This window comes from Pelophylax lessonae (assembly GCF_965119305.1).
Source record: "Pelophylax lessonae genome assembly, chromosome: 6".
Lineage (NCBI taxonomy): Eukaryota > Metazoa > Chordata > Amphibia > Anura > Ranidae > Pelophylax > Pelophylax lessonae.
In genome coordinates, this window is record NC_138773.1 from 125,569,324 (window position 1) to 125,584,797 (window position 15,474).

A 15,474-nucleotide genomic window follows, 5' to 3' on the forward strand; every position below is an offset into this window, starting at 1 on the left:
ATTCAGAATTATGGGAACCTCTCTAACTTCAAAGTAAATTTAGCAAAATCAGTGGCAATGAACATTACAATACCAGCTGTAGACTGGAGGGTATTACAACCTCTCTTCTCCTTTCAATGGACAATAAAGTCACTTACATACTTAGGAGTGCATATTACACCCCGATTAGAAGATCTGTTTGAGGCTAACTTTCCCCCTTTTTTGAGACCGCTTAAGAAAGATATTGCGAGGTGGCAGACCCTGGCCCTGACATGGTTTGGAAGAAGTAGCTCCTGGAAGATGAATATACTCCCACGAGTGCTATATTTATTACAAGCCCTGCAAATAGAAATACCAGAATATTTTTTTACGCAAATGAAAACTTTGTTGAGAACATTCGTGTGGGCCAATAAAGCCCCAAGAATAGGAATAAATATTCTTACTCGGTCCAAATGCCAAGGGGGGATTGGATTGCCAGATCTGAAGCGTTATCATAGGGCAATACATCTTACACGGGTACTGGACTGGCATTGTAACGCGAAAGCTAAACAGTGGGTGAATATGGAAAACGCATTAACAGAAGGTCCAGTCCCCGTGGCCCCTTGGGTGCCGTTGCCTCTTGATGACCCTATATATTTGTACCCGACAATAGGAACTACAATGAAGGTATGTAGATGTATACAAAAAAAAACAGATCGCACCTCCAATCTCTCCTTTGCTACCATTAGTGGGAAATATGGAGTTTCTACCGGGATACAATAAGGGGAAGATAAGAAACCTCGCACAGGGAGGGAAAATACGCTTGGTAGATATATGGACTCAAGGGAACCCTCCCTCTGTGAGAGAGATTATGGCCTGGTCAGAGGAAACCTTGGACATATTCTCTGTGTTTCAAATTAGACATTATTTGGTAGACTTACAGAAACAGGGATATGCCCCCCGGCCTTTGACATCATTTGAAACTCTATGTAGAGGTGGAAATACAATTCCACACGCCCTGTCGTTCTTTTACTCTCTCTTATCTAAAGAACAGGATGAACAAGTATTGACCTTTTTGTGTAAGTGGGAACGGGAATTAGGAATTAATTTTAACTCACAGCAAACAAAAAAAATACTAACACTGGCACATAGGGCTTCAATAGCCAATAAATATCAGGAGATCAGCTACAAAATCTTGGTGAGGTGGTACAGAGTCCCAGCAATATTACATAAGATGGACAAAAAAAAAATCCTGATATTTGCTGGAGATGTGGAGAAGTGGGCGGATCGATGTTTCACATTTTCTGGTCCTGTCCCCGGATTAAAGGCTATTGGTCAGAGATAGCGAAAGTGATTAAAAACCTCACTGCAATTGAGGTGGGAGAAGATCCGGCCTTATGTCTTTTGCATTCGACAAAGTTATCAATTAAGAAATATAGGAACTCCCTCTTGATTCATCTGCTTAATGCGGCCAAGGCATGTATTCCTGGGGTATGGAGACAAACCATATCTCCATCCTTACAAACATGGATCTCTAAGGTAAATGAAATATATCGGATGGATACACTGACAGCAGCACGCAGTGTTAGAGAGGAAAAGATCCGTGTCTGCTGGCAGCCCTGGACCACTTATGTATCTCCGGAAGAGTACCTGCGGACGCAGGGGGAGGGAGAATAAGGAAGAGATGGGGTTTAGGAGGGGGGGATATTTTTTTTTTTTTTTTGCCGCTCAGACAGGAGGGGATATGTCAAGCCGGGAAATAGTAGATATGGTGGTTATGGAGATTCAAAAGTACAAGGCCCCAGAGGAACAGAGGTTTCTTTTTTACACTTTTTTTTTAATCACTTTTTGAATATGTATAGCACAATCACGTAATTTCATGATTTTATATCCCTCCAAGGAGGGTCGATATATGGATGGAGCACACTGTTAATTATTGAAGTGTTTTGGGGAGTTGTGGGGGGGGGGGGGGTTTGGCTTAAAATTTAAAAAAAAAAAGAAAATTTTTTTTTTTTTCCGAGTATTTTGGGTTAATATTTAAATCACATGGAAGAGAGGTATAGGAATGATTCATTATATGAGTATGTTTATCACAATTGGGTTGTTTTATGATTTATATCCCTCTTTTTAGAGGGTTGACATATGCTTGGTGTGCACTGCTTATCACGAGTGTTGAGGGGGGATGTGGGATTATGAGGTGGGATTCGTCCAAGATAAAGGGAAATAGAAGAATTTCTTCCCCCTTTTTTTTTTTTTTTTTTGGGGACCTCAAAACTGGGGAGAATCTCCATTAGGGATTTACATGTTGTACAGAATGGACACTGATGATATAAGTTTTGTGAATATCATGAATGTAGTGTATGTTTTGTTTGTAATTGTATTTTGTGGAAAAAACAATAAAAATGTTGGAATTAAAAAAATGGCACGAAAACTGGAAGTGACGTTGATGTCGCTTCTGTCCACCAAGAGCATAGAGTTGAGCCTTGGCCATCTTGCCATCACTCATGTCCATAGGAAAACACTACCGACACCAGATGGTTCCCGGGCTCAGTGATTGGCAACGTTACCCCTGGAACCACTGGGAAGAGGGAGGCACCTCTCCCGCCGCTTCTAAAAGTGATCTCATGGTGAATCCGTCACTAGGACCACTTTTAATCGGAAAGCAGGCTGCCTGAGGGAAAAGAATGTTGTGGACAGCCTCCCCAGAACAGTTAAAGCTGTTATAGCTGCAAAGAGTGGGCCAACTCAAAATTGAACCCTACAGACTAAGAATGGAATGCCATTAAAGTTCATGTGCGCATAAAGGCAGGCGTCCCAATACTTTTAGAAATATCGTGCATTTTTGTTAAAAATAAATAAATAAAATATCATAATAAGCGTATATTGATTGGTTTGCGCAAAGTTATAGGACATTCTAACACTAATTGAGACTTTGTGGGAACCAGTGAAACTAATACAGTGATCAGTGCTAAAAATATGCACAGTCACTGTACTAATGACACTGGCTGGGAAGGGGTTAAACATCTAGGGCAAGCAAAGGGTAAATGTGTGCCTAACTAGTGTTTGTGTCTATTATGTGTGCTGCACAAACACATTCAGAACAGAGCCCTGCATAATTTACGACTCCCTATGTGCAGAAGAAAAAGCCACCAAGAAGGCTACCTTTCCGGGACAATGTAAACAGAGGAATCTTGTAAATATTTTCCAACGGCAGTTACTGAGGAACTGACAGCACCAAGTTAAGATCCCACGAGGGCAATGAAGAATGAGTAGCCAAAGGACGGTGAAAGAAACCCACCAAGGCCGAACCTGGACCTTGATGGTACCAGAGGCCAGACGCTGCTCAACACCTCGTTGAAGGAAAGCCAAATTCTGAGTCACCGAAAAGGAGCGGGGGTGAACCCCAAGAGATTCACACCTGCAAAGTACGCTCCTCAAACGCGATGGCAAATCTTCCTGGAAGTAGATTTACTAGCTTGTACCAGCATGGGAATTACTGATTCAGACAACCCTCTATCCTTCAGCACCAGGCTTCCAACAGTTAAGCCAGCAACTGTAAGGCAAGATGGAAGTTTGGCCCTTGGGCCAACAGATCTCCGCTAAGAGGAAGTCTCTGAGGAGCATCTAGGACCAACCAGATCAGATCTGTGTACCAAGACCAGCGAGGCCAGTCTAGAGCCACTAGGATGGTCGTAATCCCTACTGCCTCAAACCCATGCAGGAATCTTGGCAGAAGTTCCAGAGGAGGAAAGACTTATAGCAGATGATACTGGCCCCTAAAGGAGCCACCAGTGCGTCTGTGGCGCTGGGCAGAAGATCCCAAGACTGTGTCACAAACCTAAGCTCCTTCCTGTTGAGATGAGAGACCAAGAGGACCACCTCAGGAGTTCCCCACCGGAGACACAACTGATGAAACACCTCCAGAGGCAATGTCCAGAATATCGATCGGTAGTCTGGATTCTCCCAGAGTCCAGACCCCCTGAGCACAATCTGTGCCAAAAACGCCACCCAACTCGGACAGACTGGCATCTGTAGTGACCACCGTCCAGTACAGGGGAAGGAAGATTTTCCCTGTCGAAGCGCCGGAGAGCGAAGCCACCGATCTAGAGACCCTCTTGGTACCACGGCTCAACAGGATGAGATTGTCTAGAGACTGTGGATTCTTTCCCCACAAAGGTGGGGACAAAGGTCTCATGAGGACCAGTGGAAACCGAACCGCCTCGAAGGTAGACACCATCAGTCTCGGAACTCGAATGCCAGGCCTGAAAGACGACTGACTGCTGGGCAACAGGAGCCAAATTCATTCCACAGATTTTGGAGCTTGTCCCATGGGAGGAACACCCTGGCTGAGGCCGAGTCCAAATAACTAGGTGGATGGAACCAGAGCAAATACCTGGAATTGTAATTTCCAAACTCCTGCTTCTGTCAAAAGACCCAAAGTGACTGTTTAGAGGGGCTGGATGAGGGGAAACCGGGGGTATGACCATTCCAGGGAGCCCACGTCCACCCCAGAAAACTACCAAGGGAGAGGGGGGAACACTACTTACCACACCTTGGAATCAGAATGCTAATGCAAGTGCGCTGCACATTGCTGCGCATTTTCTAAATGCACGGAAAAGCATACATTTTCTTGCAGGTTGCTGTGCTTTCGGAAACATGCAGTTGCTGTGCTTTCGGAAACATGCAGACGCGAACGAATAGTAACGCAAGCACAATGCGCATTGCCGCACGTTTTTGAAAAGCGTGGCATGGGGTGCATTTTCTTGTAGATTGCCTTGCATTGGGAAAGGCGTAGATTCAAATGAATGGTAACGCAACTTCATCATGCGTTTTCTTGTGGACGGTCGTGTGTTTGGAAATGAATAGATTTGAAATGCGGAAATGTGTATTTAAAAGACCCACAGTGACTGTTTAGAGGGGCTGGATGAGGGGAACCGGGGGGTACCACTATCCCAGGGAGGGGCCCACATCCACCCCAGAAGACCAAGGGAGAGGGGAGACACTAATTACCACACCTTGGAATCAGAAGGGCCCCACTCCAGGCAGACCAAGGCACCATCTTGGAATGGGGGTGCTGCGGGCCAGAGGCAGGTAGAGACTCAGGTCATGAGCAGGGCTATGTGTCCTCCCCAGCCAGCCCCCATCCAGTGTTGCTATGTCGCGCCTGACCTAGTGCCGAACTGGGGAGACCATAAGGATCTAGGATATCCAGTCCGTCACCCAGTTCAGCAGTTGATTGTAGTTCTCGCAGGAACAGAAAATAATAAAATAAGCAAAATATTTTATTTAAAAAGGAAAAAATACTAGGACCAGAGATCCCAGCAAGGAACTAGGTCCTTACTCCTGACTAGCCAGAAAAAAACTGAAGACCTATAGCAGGAAGTGGGAGTATACCCCCTGGGCTGCCCTATAGGCATAGTTAAACTTTTTTCCGCCTAGTGTCCTACTCCTGTAGGGGGCAGCATAAACCCAAGGGTCAAGAAGATATGGAGCTGTGTCTATCAATGAACAAAAGAAAAAAAAGTTTTCTTCTTTAGGTTATAAAATGTTGTAAATAAGTAACTATTCTCCTGCACTGACGGGCACTGATGATGAGGCACTAAAATGAAGCCCTGATAGGTGGTACCAATACGCAGTATTGATGGGCACTCATAGGCAGCACTGATGGCCCGCACTGATACATGGCACTAATCAGGAGGCACTGACCGGCATTACTAATGGGCACTAATTGGCATAACTGCCGATTGGGATTTTTGATGAGCACTGATTTGCATCCCTGGTGGGCATCCTTGATGGGTCTGCACTGATAATCTATGCGCTGATTATCAGCACAGACCCACCGTCAGGAGAGCCACCAATCGGCTCTCCTCTACTCGTGCCTTGTCAGGGTGAACTTAGGAAAGACGATAAACAGCGCTTCCTGGTCACAATGTGACCAGCTGTGATTTGACACAGCTGGTCATAGGCTCTTTACCAGAATCGGAGATGTGGTGTCAGAGCGACACTGTGCACCACAGATCGCTGCTCTGCTCGCGGGCGTGTGGCTTATCCTGCTGGACGTCATAACTTATCACTTTGCGGCCATCATTCTGTTATATGGCAGGTGGGAAGTGGTTGAGGTGGTTAACTCACTTTGCAACCTAATATAATCATTCTTGTTTCCTAATGACAGGTGCTCCTGTTTCTGTGTTTAAAAAAAAAAAAAAGACCTTCTTTACCAGATTTCAGAGCATTTCCTGGTGATCACATGACCGTCTGACAGATGCAGCAGGCGAGGCAGAGATTCCCCCGCTGACGTCAGTTGGGATAAGAGGAGAGAGAGCCTACCTGTCACAGGATCGCCTGGGAGACTCTCTGAAATCCAGTAAAGAAGACTTTTTTTATAATAAAACAGACCGGAGCATCTGTCATTATTAAACAAGGATTATATAGGACAATAAAAGTAATTTTAATAGCAGGAAGGGAGGGGGCAACAGAAAAGAGCACCTGTCATTAGAAAACAAGAAGGATTATATAGGACATCCCGTTAAGGATTTTTCTTATGGATTGCCCTGCATTTGGAAACGCGCAAATGTGGACAAATGGCAACCCAAGCACGACGCGCGTTGCCATGCGCTTTTGTAAATGCACAGCAAAGCATGTTTACTGTGCGGGTTGCTGCTCGTTTGGAAATGCGCAGATGTAAATGCTGCCTAAATGGTAACACAAGCATGATGCACATTGCTACGTGGTTTCAAAACACATGGCAAAGCATGCTCTTTCTTGTGGCTTGCTGTGCATTTGCACACGAATGCTAATGCAAGTGCACTGCACATTGCCACGAGTTTGATAAATGCACAGAAAAGCATACATTTTCTTGCGGTTTTGCCGTGCTTTCGGAAACGCAGATGCGAACAAATGGTAATGCAAGCACAATGCGCGTTGCTGCACGTTTTTGAAAAGCGTGGCATGGGGTGCATTTTCTTGGAAAACGCGCAGATTCAAATGAATGGTAAAGCAACTGCGCCATGCGTTTTCTTGTGGACGGTCATGTGTTTGGAAATGAGCAGATGTGAAATGCTGAAATGTGTATTTAAAAGAGGATCAGTCTTTACCAAGTAACTATAGACCTGTTACTTTACCTTCTGTGGTTGTGAAGATAGTGGAGAGTTTAATAAAAGACAACATAGGTGAGTTCTTTCTGGAAAAAAATATATTTTAAGCAACAGACAGCATGGGTTCATGAAAAACAGAAGATGTCAAACAAACCTGATTTCTTTTTATGAGGAGGTAACACCTTGGACAGAGGGTGGCTGCGGACGTGGTATACTTTGATTTTGCAAAAGCATTTGACACAGTTCCCCATACATGGCTAATGTGTAAGGTAAAGTCTAAAGGCCTGGAAAAATCAGTTTGTAAATTAATAAACTGGCTAAAATACCGAATTCAGAAAGTAGAGGTTAAGGATTCTTACTCTGAATGGTATTATTAGTAGTGTACCTTAAGGTTCAATGTTGGGACCCTTACTTTAATACATGTATAAATGATATAGGGATTACAATCTGACTTCAATGCACTGTTTATTTTAGCAACTATGTGGCAAATGAGGTTTAATGTTGATAAATATAAAGTTATGCACTTGGGGGATAAGAATATGCATGCATCATACATACTAGGGGGAGTACAACAGGGGGAATCAATGGTGGAGAAGAATCTGGGTGTTTTGTTAGATTAAGAGAAAATTAGATGACCTTAATAATCGCATGCAATGCCAAGCTGCGGTTTCCAGAGCGATCCAAATCCTTTGTATTAAGAGAGGCATGGACTGCAGAGAAAAAGATATCATGTTGCCCCTGTACAAATCATTAGCAATACCTCATCTGGAATATGCAGTTCGGTTTTGGGCACCAGTTCACAAAAAGGATATGAGGGAACTGGAGAAATTGCAGAGAAGGGCAACCAAACTGATAAAAGGCATGGAGAAGCTTAGCTATGAGGAACGATTTATTCTTTCTTGAGAAGAGGAGATTGGGGGAGGGGTATGATCAGCATGTATACATACATAAGAGGTCCTAATAGTGAACTTGGTGTTCAGTTATTCACTATAAGGTCATCACAGAGGACAAGGGGGCACCCTTTACATCTGGAGGAAAAAAGAATACAAATACAGAAAGGTTTCTTCACAGTAAGAGCTGTGAAAATGGCATAGACTCCCTCCAGAGGTGGTTCTGTCCAGCTCAGTAGTGTTTTAGAAAAGGCCTGGATTCTTTCCTAAATGTATATAATATAACTGGGTACTTACATTTTTAGGTAAAGTTGATCCAGGGAATATCTGATTCCCTCTTGGGGGATCAAGAAGGAATTGTTTTCTCCTGCTGGGTTTTTTTGCCTTCCTCTGGATTAACTGTGGGTATAGGAAGGTGTATATAGGATTGTATGATTTATCTCACCTTTTACTGGTTGAGCTAGATTAACTTGTATCTTTTTTCAACCTATGTAACTATGTAATGAATGGTAACGCAAAGGCGACGTTTGTTGCTGAGCGTTTTTGAAACGCATGGCAAAGTGTGCATTTTTATTGCAGTCTGCCGTACGCTCAGAAACACACAGATGCATACGAATTTTAATGCCAGCGAGCCGCACATTGCCACGTGTATTCGAAATCCTCAAAACGTGTTTTCTTGCAAGTTGCTATGCATTGGTAAACAGGCAGGTGCAAACAAATGGTAACACAAGTGTGATGCACGTTGCTGCGTGTTTTTGTGCGGGTTGCCATGCTTGCGTTGCTATGTGTTTTTGAAACAAACAAAGCGTGTTTTCTATGCTGGTTGCATTCGGAAACACATAAATGAGAATTCAGTCTAAATGGTAACACAAGCGTGACATACAGCGCTGCACATTTTCGTTTTTCATTGCAGGTTGCTGTGGGTTTGGAAACAGGTAGATGCAAAGAAATATAAGTAAGGAAAAAAACAAGAGAAGCACTGCCCTAGTGTAAAACCTCCTTTTATTTTGACACAATACAAAAGATTGTTTAAGATGCACTCACATGGTTCCAGTGAAACAACACTCATTTCACAGTGTAAAAGAAGCCAGAGTGATCCCATCCATCCACCAAGCTAAATAGCTGCTCCGCAATGTGCTTCTGTATGCAACCTGTGGGTCTGGGTCAAGGGCTGCTGCAGGAGTCGGGGCATAGACAATCAGTCACTGAAGTCTATGGCAGTGCAGTGAGGAACCCGGGGCAGCTGTGGACGCTGGTCCAATAGGCCAAGGGGGCCACGGAACGAATGATATGATAATTACTCAGAAATGCAACGCTGTACCCGATCACATTTTTTATCATTTTTTTCCACACAGCTTGAGCCTTCTTTTGGTGGTATTTAATCAACACATGTTTTTTTTATTTTTCGTGATATAAGTAAAAAAAGAGCAAACATTTTGAAAAAATAAATAAATAAAACTGGATTTTTGACTTACCGTAAAATCCTTTTCTCTTAAGCTCATTGACAGACGCAGGACTGATATCTTGATATCCATAGGGTTATACTGCCCCCTACAGGAGTAGGACACTAGGCAGGAAAAAAGTTCTGGCCACACCAATGGGCAGTCCCAGGGGGTATATCCTCTCTCCCTGCATAGGATGTCAGTTATGTAACAAAGCAGTGTCAGAGACTCGTACCAACCCAACTCAAAATAGAGGGGCGGGTACTGCGTCTGTCAATGAGCTTAAGAGAAAAGGATGTTACGGTAAGTCAAAAATCCAGTTTTCTCTGTCGCTCATTGACAGACGCAGGACTGATATCTTGATATCCATAGGGACGTCCCAAAGCAATGCTATAAATGAGGGGTGGGATAATAGAAATAAAATCCAATCCAGAAGGCCAAAACAGAGCCAACCAGAAAAACAGAGGACTCCTTGAACTCAGCAGATGAGACCCACCTGAAAAAACAAAACCCCCGAGGTAGACCAAAGGTCCCCTCAAACAGCGGCCTGCAAAACCTTGCGGCCAAAGAGGCATCCGCTGATGCCAGCACATCAACCTTATAAAATTTTGTAAAGGTATGAACCGACGACCAGGTAGCCACCTTGCAAACCTGAAGCACCGACGCCTGATTGCGGAAGGCCCAGGAAGCACTAAGAGCCCGAGTAGAGTGCACCTTAACAGGGAACGGAGGAACCCAACCCTTAATAGAATAAGCCTGCACCACCGTCTGTCTGATCCATCTGGAGATAGTCGCGGCAGACGCAGGCAACCACTTTCTAGGGCCATCCGTGATCACAAAAAGTGAAATCAGCCTTACAAAAAGAGTCAGTAGTAGCCAAGTACACCCTGATCGCCCGAACCACATCCAAGGAGCGTAACGCAAACTCCCGAGGATGACTGGTCTTAGGACACAGGGAAGGTAACACAATATCCTCATTCAAGTGAAAGTCGGAAACCACCTTAGGAAGGATGGATTCGGACGAAGAACCACCTTATTCCTATGAACCACCAGATAGGGGGAACGACAGGACAACGCAGCCAGTTCCGACACCCTGCATGCAGAAGTGATAGCCAACAAAAGGGCCACCTTCTGGGATAAGAAGCAAGGGAATCTCCCTAATATTTTCAAAGAGAGGTTTCTGGAGAACCGACAACACCAAATTAAGATCCCAGGGCGGCAAGGGCACGCGCACCGGCGGAGCCAGGTGCCGCACCCCCTGGATGAAATTCCGCACCAAAGAATGAATAGCCAGTGGCCTCTGGAAGAAGATCGCCAATGCTGAAACCTGACCCTTGATAGTGCTCAAGGCCAGCTTCTGCTCAACCCCCCACTGCAGGAAGGCCAATATCCGAGCCACCGAGTAAGAACGTGGAGGAACCCTGCGGGACTCACACCACGCGATATAAGACTTCCATGTGCGATGACAGATCTTTCTGGAAGTCGCTTTCCTCGCTTTAATCAGAGTAGGAATAACTGAAACAGACAAACCCCTGTCCTTCAGCACCTGGCTCTCAACAGCCAAGCCGTCAAAGCCAGCGATCGTAAAGCAGGATGGAAGATCGGTCCCTGAGACAGCAGATCCTCCCTGAGAAGAAGTCGCCAAGGAGCGTCCACGACCAGCCTGACCAAGTCGGCGTACCAGGCCTGACGAGGCCAGTCCGGAGCCACAAGGATGACTGGAATTCCCTCCGCCTCTATCCTGCGAAGAAGTTTCAGCAGCAACTTGAGAGGAGGAAAGGCATACAGCAGCTGATACTGCTCCCACGGAGCAACCAGCACGTCTGTGGCGTCCGCCCGAGGATCGCGGGAACGGGCTGCAAACCTCTGCACCTTCCTGTTGAGCCGAGATGCCAACAGATCCACGTCCGGGGTGCCCCAATGAAGGCACAACTGGTGAAACACCTATGGATGAAGAGACCATTCCCCTTGATCCAAGGTCTGACGGCTGAGAAAGTCCGGCTGCCAATTTTCCATGCCCGGAATGTGAACTGCGGAAAGAGCCGGAACAAACCGTTCCGCCCAATGAAGAATGCCGGCCACTTCTACGGCCACCAGAACACTCTTGCTGCCCCCCTGGTGATGGACATAAGCCACGGAAGTGGCATTGTCCAACTGAATGCGAACCGGGTAGCCCCGAAGATGCTCGATCCAGTGAACCAGGCAAAACCTGATCACTCTCAGTTCCAACACATTTATCGGCCACCTGGATTCTTCCAGGGACCAGAGCCCCTGAGCAGCCAGAGACTCCCTGGTCCGCTCGCTCAGCCGGATTGTCCAGGGAATCGGGATTCCAGTTCCATTTGAGAAGAATCTCCTTTGGAGAGTCCGCGTATGAAACTGAGCCTGCGGAGACTCCGTACCAAGGAGGAGGTCGTCCAGGTAGCCCGGGACCGATATGCCCCGCAGCCGCAACAGCACTAGAACTGGGGCCAAAACCTTTGTGAAAACCCGGGGAGCAGAAGCTAGACCAAAGGGTAACACCACAAACTGATAATGGTCCTCTCCCACAGCAAAGCGCAGAAACCGCTGGTGTCCTGCGTAAATGGGAACAAGAAGATAGGCATCCTTGATGTCTATGGACGCCAGAAAATCCCCCTGATGCAGGGAGGCCACCACTGTGCGAATGGACTCCACTCCTTGTTGCATCAAGTCCTGCACTGCCCCCAACAGAGCCCTTAGGCGATTCGGGAACAGTCGCATATTGGAAGGGAAGAACCGCACCGGTGGAAGCGATCGAAACTCGATCTTATATCCCGACCGTATGACCTTGTGAACCCATTTGTCTTGAATCCTGGAGAGCCACGGGTCCGGGAACCGGAGAAGACACCCCCCACCCCTGATATGGGTGGGGGCGCACCTTCAGGCTGAAGCGGTCTTATCCTCAGGTCTGGAAGGACCGTATTTTTGCTTACCAGACCAGCAAACCCCCCGGGGGGGCTTTGGAGGGCTTCGCCTTGTCGCCCGCCCCGGAAGAGCGAAAAAACTTCTTGTGAGTTGGAAAGGAAGGTCCCTGTCTGCGACGAGGTTCCTTACCCTTATTAGCCTGTGGTAGAAAGGTGCTCTTGCCCCCAGTGAGATCCTTGATAATCTCATCCAAGGTAGCACCAAACAGGCGATCCCCCTGAAAAAGGAGATCAGTCAAGGCTTTTTTGGAAGCCTGATATTCCGACCAGCACTTCAACCATAGCATGCGCCAGAGGACCACCGTCGAGATCGACACACGCCCCAGCAATGGAGCAGCGTCCAGTGCGGCGTCACAAACAAACTGTAGCCCCTGCACCATTTGCTCCAGCAACTCCGCCATGGCAGGGGGGAGACTTCTCCCCTCCAGATCATGGCGTAACAGCTTGGCCCATTCCGTCAATGTCTGTGAAACCAGAGCAATGGTAGGAAACCAGCGGATCCACCGAAGGTGGCACCGTCCATTTTTTAAGGAGGGACTCTTCAAAGGGGTTGCGCCTAGCAATCCGTTTGGGCATCCCTGGGGGTCGCTTTGGACGGACCCACTCCTTCTTAATGATATCGTCAAAGCATTTGGGAAAGGGAAACACCTTCGCCACCCTGGAGGGCTTGCGAGTGCCAAAGGCAACTTCCATATGAGCTGCATCCGCAGGTGCAACCTCCAGTTTTAGGGTCTCCCGGACAGACACAATCAGTGCGTCCACTAGTGCCTTGTCTTGCGCTATGGCAGAGGCAGAGAGGTCATCCTCACTATCAGAGGAGACGGGGCGCGAGACAGCAGCCCCAGAGGAGGAACCCGCAGCAGCGACTGGCTCAGGATCAGAATCTCAGGCATCAGACAAGACAGAGGTAGGCGGTTAGCCCCCCGTCCATGACAGGCCACCTCCACCCGTGACACAAATGACTCCAGGACCGTCGAAGCGCATCAATGGTGAGCGGAGAATCAGAGGGCCCTGCGGCCACCTCGAGGGGATCAGGTGGTGACACATGTGCAGCAGGGTCCATGGTAACACCAGGGGAACCCGTCAGCAAAGTATGACAAAATTGAAAAAAAATTAAAAAAAAAACTTTTTTTTTTTTTTTTTTAGAAATGTCACCCAGCGCTACAGCGCCCCTAATTGAGACAGCGTGTCGAGACCCCCGCAGAGAGAGAGAGAGACCCCCCAAAAGGCTCACCACACGATGCACCAGAGTCCAACAGGACTGCTCTCAGCGTTGTCTATATAACAAGGAAGTCCTGTGGAGCGACCTTTCCGGGTCTAGGGAGGGGCTCCGCCCCCTCACACGCCCTCAGTAACTCCCACAGCTGCCCAGCTCTGTAAACAAAACGAGCTGGGTGTACCAAGATGGCCGCCCCATGAGCCACATGAGGGACTCCAAACAAATGGCAGCCCGCGCGCTGCGGTGGGAAGGGGGGGTCCCCACATCTACTAACAGACGATCGATCGGCAGGTAGGCCCTGGGAAGCCAGGAAGGAAGCCCCCCGCACAACAGCCGTCCGCACTCGGGACCCCCCCGCCCCCTTAGCGGCTTGCATGAACGGCTAGCCAGCCCACACACACACAAACACCTCCCCCCCCCGTAGGGGGGAAGGGAGGGGGGAGAGGGACACCACAGGGGGAGGGTGCACAGGGGAACAGAGGGGAACCCAGATTAGTGTGGGTCCGACCGTCCCAGGGAGGGGCCCGGGTCCACCCCAGAGTCAGCCATGAGGAGCAGGGGGGAAACATTTACTCACCATACCGGAACAGAGCGGGCGCCACTCCAGACAAAACCCCTCGCCGCCCAGTGGGGGGGGGTGTCAGCCAAAGGAGACGCTGCGACTCGGCCGTCGACCGGTCGTATGCGACTCGGCGGGACGTTTAACCCGCGGGCCAGTCCCCGTCCAGCGGGACTATGTCGCGGCCGACCCAGCGCGGAGCTAGGGCCTGCACGCGCTCGTAGGCCGGTTAGGGTGACCACTGGATCTCAACATCCAGCCCGTCGCCCAGATCCGGCATAATTGCTTGAAGATCTCACAGGAACAACTGGAGAAAAAAGCTAACTAAAAAAAGATTTATCTAAAAAAGCTTGCCAGGACCAGAGATCCCAGCAAGGAACTTAGGTCCTTACTCCTGACTAGGCAGAAAAAAACTGACATCCTATGCAGGGAGAGAGAGGATATACCCCCTGGGACTGCCCATAGGTGTGGCCAGAACTTTTTTTCCTGCCTAGTGTCCTACTCCTGTAGGGGGCAGTATAACCCTATGGATATCAAGATATCAGTCCTGTGTCTGTCAATGAGCGACAGAGAAAATAAGTTTGTTTTAGTTTCTATTATAAAATTTTGCAAATAAGTAATTTTTTTTTTCTTACATTTGGGCCAAATTTATACTGCTACATATCTTTGGTAAGAATAACCCAATCTAGTGGATATTATTTAGTCTGTGTGAAAGTTATAGAGTCTACAGACTATGGTGCCAATCATTGAAAATTGTTCACACCTGATGTACCGACGGCCTGTCTCATTTCTTGAGGCCCTGAAATGACAGGACAGTACAAATACCCCCCAAATGACCCCTTTTTGGAAAGTAGACAGTCCAAGAAATTTAATAAGAGGCATGGTGAGTTTTTTGAAGTTGTATTTTTTTCCCACAATTCTTTGGAAAATGAAGAACATTTTTTATTTATTTTTATTTATTTTTTTTACACAAAATTGTCATAATAATAATAATAAGTTATTTCTCACACACAGTATATGCATACTTGCAATTACACCCCGAAAATACATTCTTCTATTCCTGAGTATGGCGATACCACATGTGAGACTTTTACACAGCCTGGCCACATACAGAGGCCCAACATGCAAGGAGCACCGTCAGGTGTTCTAGGAGCATAAATTACACATATAATTTCCTATCACACTTTTGAAGGGCTCTGAAGCACCAAGACAAGGGAATTACCCACAAAATTACCCCATTTTGGAAAGCAAACACCCCCAATGTATACTCTATGAGGCATAAGGAGTCTTTTGAAAGTATCATTTTTTTCCACAAGTTTTTGGAAAATGTGGAAAGAAAATGAAAAAATGTTTTTTTTTTCTACGCA

The 15,474-nt window shown here is 47.0% G+C and overlaps 1 protein-coding gene across 2 annotated transcripts in view; it reads right to left on the bottom strand.

The window, feature by feature from the left end:
• The window catches only part of ABCC1 (ATP binding cassette subfamily C member 1 (ABCC1 blood group)), an 891,484-nt gene that overhangs the window by 582,555 nt on the left and 293,455 nt on the right, over positions 1 to 15,474 (bottom strand). The window lies entirely within an intron of this gene.